Raw genomic sequence first — 7,399 nt, 5'->3', positions numbered from 1 at the left:
ATTTCAGCTCCCAGTGTTTGTCATTAATTTGTACGTAAATGTCTTCATGATTAGGGTGGTTCCGGTTATGTTGATGAAATGTTGAAATGATGACCTCAAGTATTTAGAATAGGCAATTGTTGTGCAAAATGTCAGAATTGTAGCACTTTTCTGGTTGGAACTGTCAACCCTTGGCAATGAGGAAAAAGCGTTCAGCAGCAGTTGTTGATTGGCAGGAGTTTTTGACAACAACGGTCGTTTACACCAGGCCGATATATTATTTCGTTGCTGCCGATCCACCCACTTCTAGGCTTTTAAAGACGCCGCGTACGTGGACCAGGTGGCGATTAGGAGCTTTCAACATCTCGTAAGGGATTCTGGAGTCACTCGACTTGCAACCTATCAGGGTTGTAATGACTCAACTTGACTAGAGTCACGTTCTCAAAATACGGAAATGACTCGACTCGAGTCAATCTGTGTATTGACTCGACTTGGACTCGAGTCATTGCACATGACTCGAAACAAGTCATATGATTCAAGACTCAGACGGCCAAGACCGAAATTTCATTGTAATTTCGAAGAATAGTTAAGTAACCAAACCACACTATTGGGATTTCGTCTATTGATACTGGAACTTGAAAATGCGACCAGAAACTGCTAAAAGTGAGGAAAATTTGTATATTATAAATGCGAACCATTCGATATCACCAAAGAGTTATAAAAAGTGGGTTTACAAGACTTTAACTGGAAACTGAGCAGTCAACACAATGACTTGGACTCGGACTCGAGTCATAATACCATGACTCGGACTCGACCCTCTGCTCGCTGACTTGGACTCGGACTTGACTTGACTGGAGTCAAAACTATAAAAGTGAGATTGACTTGTGACTCGGAGCCTAGTCACTTTGGTTACAACCCTGCAACATATTGGCGTTGGAGCAGTGGATATTTTTTGCTCTTTTTTAATGGGCTTTTTTGTTTATTAATTTGAAATCAACGTAAATCGAACGGAGCTGATAACTTGCTGAGAATATAACTTGAAATATGACGTAAACCTACGTTCCCATAAATTATAGTCTGTAGGTGCAATAATTTAACCACTACCACTATGCTACAGAGCACAGGCAAAAGTATACTTGCGTCAGGGTTGCCAGACAGATTTTGAGAAAAAGGGCCAAACAGTGTCGAAAAAGGGGCCAAATTGTTCAATAACGTTTGTTAACAGCACATAATTTCCCATAGACCAGGGTTCACCAACTCTAAACGGGTTCGCGGGCGACATTTCAAATTTTGCAGAGGCCGCGAGTCACATGAATTCAATATCGAGCACACAGTTTAACACCACGCATTTAAAACTTTACGTCATTACAACCATAGTGTCCTATATGGTGTGGACACAAACACATCTTACGGCTCAGTGAAGTTGGGATACGTCACACTTTTCATTAGGTCAAAGGCAACTTTACGGCTAATTTTGACCGGCTTGCCGAGCGCTGAATTCGTTAAAACGTGTTTCAATAGAAAGCTGCTGCTGTACTGATTACGCAAATATAACTCTTTGGCGTCCTAAACATAGAAGATATGCGGAAACTAGAAATCGCCAAGTTTATGTATCAGTTTCACTGCGGTCGTTGCCCCGAATATTTCAATGACTTCTTTACCTCTGAATCAAAAGCGCACAAGTACAACACACGCGCGTCCACGTCGTCCAAATATCATATGATCGACCGAAAAGATCATCGCTCCATCAAATATGCCGGACCTGATGTGTGGAACAGTATCCCGCCGGCCATCAGACAGTCGACGAGCATGTCCACATTCAAGTCGAAATACAAACAATTACTACTAAATAAATACAGTCCATCCTCAAGATTACCGGACCACGACTGACCTATCGATCTCGCTTCCCATGACATGCCGCCCTATTTCTTGTCGCATTCTTTTTCTATACTATCTTCTTTACTTTCATCCAGTGTGCATGCCTCCTCTTTACATCGCCTAGGCCAGTGGTTCCCAACCTTTTTCATCTCGTGCCTCCCTTGGCCGAAATTTTAGCCAAAATTCCTCCCTTAGGATAAATCTGCCCGATGATTAAAAATGATCATTTTTACCGCGCAAACACCTGTTGACTGGGAGAATAAGACGCGCGGTACCGCGCGTTTTTTTCTAGCAGTGCTGTAATAACACTTTGTATACCTCCAAAAACCATGGTCTTGGTCCTAATCACACAAATTCTGGAAGGCTTGACTCAACAGACTCCCACACTTTCATTTGTGTTTTCGGCTTACCATGCCCGAATCGCAAATACAACTGCTGTGAAAAATCAGTATCCATAAATTTACTGTTTTCGCGATTTTTTTCTCAAGTTTGCTTATGCATTTGGCCAACAATAGTGGTAAGCCTACTTTTATAAATAGCAGGGTTGACCAGACTCGAGTTTGACTCGTGTCACCATTTTCTGATAACTCGACTTGACTCGTGTCATTTTCTTAAAATACGGAAACGACTCGACTCGACTCGAGACAATCTGGTTATTGACTCGAGTTCGGCTCAGCCATATGACTCAGACTATAAAACGGCCAAGACCGACATTTCATTGTAATTTCGAAGAACAGTAAAGTGACCACTCTGTTGAAATTTCGTCTATTGATCCTGTTACTTGACAATGCGACAAGAAACTGCTCAAAGTGAGGAAAATTAGTATATCATAAATCCAAATCATTCAATATCGCCAAACAGTGTTGACTTGAGTGTGGCTTGGACTCGTACTCGAGTCATAATACCATGACTCGGACTCTACCGTTTGCTCGGTGACTTGGAATCGGACTTGACTCAATGATGAATTGAAAATGACTCGACTTGACTCGAGTCAAAACTATGGAAGTGAGATTGACTTGTGACTCGGAGCATCGTGACTGGGTTACAGCCTTGATATATAACATACGCGTGATCAGATTCCCTGCTGGAGCTCATTGAAATTTAGGACACCCATTACGTTTCGGCAACATTGCACCAAGTTTACCATGTCTTTTTTTCGATCGGGTAGCTGTTCACTAAAAATAAAGCAAGGCTAGCGAACTCTTCGACTTGAATCGAAGACGTTGGAATTTTTAGTCACTGTCTGAAAATGTTGACTTGAAAATATAAGATAAATACTTTCACTAGAGGCCTTGTTGTGATAGATTCGGCACGACATTTACTCGCTTAGGATATATTTGATTGAGAGGCCGTCGCTGGCCTACAAAATTGTCTTGCGAACTGAAGCACATCTGAACTAGTTAAAAAAAAGGAGTGGGGGGATTTGCACGTGAAAAAGAGATTTCAAATAGCATTTGAAGATATACTTTCAGGAAACAAAAAACAACCATCAGGAGCATACGATCGGATATTACTGATTGACTGCATGACAGTTCGAACATGAACAATTTGGGAAATCCGTTACAATTCTAAAGTGGAATTCCTCCCTAAAAATTGCAAAATTCCCCCCAAGGGGGGAATTCCTCCCCGGTTGGGAACCACTGGCCTAGGCCAAGGTGGGTGTCAGATTCCATAGACTACTCCTTGTCGCTTCAACATCTTCCTGTCTTTTCATTGTATCGCATTTTTTGTGGTGTATTGAACTGATAAAATTGCTAATAAACCAATGATGATGATGATGATGATTATTCTGCTTATCGTCCTGGAACCCCACAAAACCAGCCTTGAACTTTGCATTGTGCTAAAGTTTTGAATTGTGACGCAACAAAGCTGTCTGGCTCTTTCTTCTTAGCTTCATTCTATTTTTGTCAGACAGCATGGTTGCGTCACAATCTCAAGACTCGATCACAATACAAAATTCGAGGCTGGTTTTGGGGGGTACCAGGACCATGAGCAGAATAAGATTTATATTTGCGTAATCAGGACAGCAGCAGCTTTCTATTGATACCTGTTTTATCGAATTCAGCGCTCGGCAAGCCGGTCAAAAATGGCCGTCCACACCATATAGGACAGTGGTTCCCAACCGGGGAGGAATTCCCCCCTTGGGGGGAATTTCGGAATTTTTAGGGAGGAATTCCACTTTAGAATTGTAACGGATTTCCCAAATTGTTCACGTCGGAACTGTCATGTAGTCAACCAGTTAAATCCGAACGTATGCTCCTTATGGCTGTTTTTGTTCAAAGTATGTTCAAATGCTATTTTAAATCTCTTTTTCACATACTAATTCCCCCCTTTTTAAAATTAATTCAGATGTGCTGCAGTTCGCAAGACAATTTTGTAGGCCAGCGACTGCCTCTGAATCAAATATATCCTAAGCGAGCAAATGTCGAGCCGAATCTATCACAACAACGCATATAGTGAAAGTATGTAGGCTATCTTATATTTTCAAGTCAACATTTTCAGACAGTGACAAAATATTCCAACCTCACTGATTCAAGTCAAAGAGATCGCTAGCAATTCTTTATTTTTAGTGAACAGCTACCCGATCAAAAAAAGACATGTTAAACTTGGTGCCATGTTGCTGAAACGGAATGGGTGTCCCAAATTTCAATGAGCTCCAGCAGGAAATCTGATCACGTGTATGTTATATATCAGGGCTGTAACCAAGTCACGAGGCTCCAAGTCACAAGTCAATCTCACTTTCATAGTTTTGACTCGAGTCAAGTGGAGTCATTTTCAATTCACCATTGAGTCAAGTCCGAGTCCAAGTCACCGAGCAGAGGGTCGAGTCCGAGTTATGGTATTATGACTCGAGTCCAAGTCATTGTGTTGACTGCTCAGTTTCCAGTTGAAGTCTTGTTATACCCTCTTTTTATCACTGTGTTTGGTGATATTGAATGATTTGGATTTATAATATACTAATTTTCCTAACTTTGAGCAGTTTCTTGTCGCATTTTCAAGTACCAGGATCAATAGACGAAATTCCAATAGGGTGGTTAGCTGGTTACTTTACTGTTCTTCGAAATTACAATGAAAATTTCGGTCTTGGCCGTCTTATTGTCTCGAGTCATATGGCTAGGTTCGAGTCATGCACAATGACTCGAGTCCAAGTAGAGTCAATACACAGATTGTCTCGAGTCGAGTCGAGTCGAGTCGTTTCCGTATTTTGAGAAAATGACTCGAGTCAAGTCGAGTCATCAGAAAATGGTGACTCGAGTCTGGTCAACCCTGCTGTATATGAAAGTATCAATATTATTGACCAAATGCATACGCAAACTTGAGAAAAAAATCGCGAGACCAGTAAATTTGTGCATACTGATTCTTCACAGCAGTTATATTGGCGATTGGTGCATGGTAAGGCGAGAACATAAATGGAAGTGTGGGGTTCTGTTGAGTCAAGCCTTCCAGAATTTGTTTGATTGGGACCAAGACCATGGTTTTTGGAGGTCTACAAAGTGTTGTTACAGCCCTTCTAGAAACAAACACTCGGTTCCACTCGTCTTATTATCCAGTCAACAGGTGTTTGCGCGGTAAAAATGACCTTTTTTTAATCATCGAGCAGATTTCTCGTAAGGGGGGAATTTTGGCTCAAATTTCGGCCAAGGGAGGCACGAGATGAAAAAGGTTGGGAACCACTGATATAGGACAATATGGTAGAACGCTAAGCTTTCTAACATGGGCAAGCGGTCTAATTACCACAAACGAAATATTTTATTATAAGAAAATCAAGAAATATAAACACATAAAAACTATCATGATCATCACTTTCATTCGATTTTGAGCTATGACCTGCGCACGATACCTGACAACACTCTTTACCGAATAAAGAATCGATATTAGGGTTAGCTAGACATGGCGCATGGAAAACTATCTCCTCGTTAAGCTTGAACTTGTGGGGAAGGCTCAATAAGTCGTTTTCGAAGCATCTCAGTATTGGCAGTGTCTGGACCAATGCACTTCAAGAAAATATGCTCAATTGCTCATTCATAACAGCTAATTATTCCTCCATGGAATGTTATTACCATCGGTAAAGCCGTACGTATCAGCTAGTGATGAATAATGGTTTTGGGTACAGCGAATAGCTTATTTCGAACAACAGCAGCAACAATATTTTCAAAGTCAAAGAAATTTCACCATTTCAAGATGCGTTACTTCAGCGTTCTTCCAAAATCTGAAACCAGGTCGCGGGAGGCAATATATGACCTCGTGGGCCACGTGTTGGTGACCCCTGCCATAGACGTTTTGTCAATCACCTGGAATTCCAGATTTATATTGTTGATGTTGGACACCAAATCCACTACAACTGTTGATAGTGTTGTTTGACACCGAATCCAACTAATACACTGCTATTATTCAAGCCTTTTCCAACTGAATATGAAATTGTAAAATAAAACTTCGTGTTATAATGTGAGAGTTATGAAAATTTTAATGATTAATGAACTTTTTGTGAAAAAATTGAAACTTATCCAACTTACAAACTTCATTTTTCTGGTTTCTCACCAAAGGATAGCTATAGTTTGATACCCAACTGACCCCAAAAAGAGCCAGATATTGAAAACAAAGGGCCAAGGGGGCAAATATTTTTTTGGTGGCCAACTGCCTCTAAAAAGGGCCAATCTGGCAACCCTGACGTGTGCTTCGAAAACAAACCAAAAGTTTTTTGTTATCTGACGCCAGAGATATATAGTTCTATATATCCCTGTCTGGCGCATTGATTGATCCGGATTTTAACATTGAAGGACGGAAACCGGATTCGGATTCTACTCTATCGAACTGTAAATTACTATATATTGCTCAGTGTTAACATAGTGTCCTATATGGTGTCGACACAGGCAAATCGCACGCCTCAGTGAAATTGTATCACGTCACAATTTCCATTTGGCTACAGGCAATTTGACGGTAATTTTTGACCGGCTTGCCGAGCATTAAATCTGGTAAAACGGGTATCTATCGAAAGCGGACTCTGCACTGATTACGAAAATATAAATTTTATTCCGCTCGTGGCCCTGGAACTCCCACAATCAGCCTCGAATTTTTCATTGTTATGGAGATTGGCATTGGGACGCAACAATGCTGAACAATGCTGTCTGGTTCCTTTTTTCTTGAGCTATTCTCTCGTTTCGCCAGACAGCATTGTTACGTCCCAATGCCAATCTCCATAACAATGAAATGCGATTTGCCTGTGTCGACACCATATAGGACACTATGGTGTTACTAACCTACAGAATCAAACAGGAAAGGAATGGATTCAGATCCCGAAAAACATGGTCGGTATATTATTATAGATAGCAGGATTTTTCCCACTGAGCTATTAAAATTTCCAACTATATAAATTTTTTCACTGAAATAAGAAAAATCAGAATGGCATTGGCAGGTTTTTTTTCGGACTTTGAATTGGAAATTTCCTTGCCGGATTTTTCGTGCTCCGAATTTCAAATTGCCAGCAGATCCGGTTGGATTCGGATTACGAAATCCGGTTGTTCGTAAATCAATCAACTTCAGT

The sequence above is a fragment of the Botryllus schlosseri genome, chromosome 7 (assembly GCF_051294905.1).
Source record: "Botryllus schlosseri isolate E-star chromosome 7, Bs_hap1, whole genome shotgun sequence".
Classification (NCBI taxonomy): domain Eukaryota; kingdom Metazoa; phylum Chordata; class Ascidiacea; order Stolidobranchia; family Styelidae; genus Botryllus; species Botryllus schlosseri.
The sequence above is the reverse complement of the archived record's forward strand: the minus strand, read 5'-3'. Positions refer to the sequence as shown.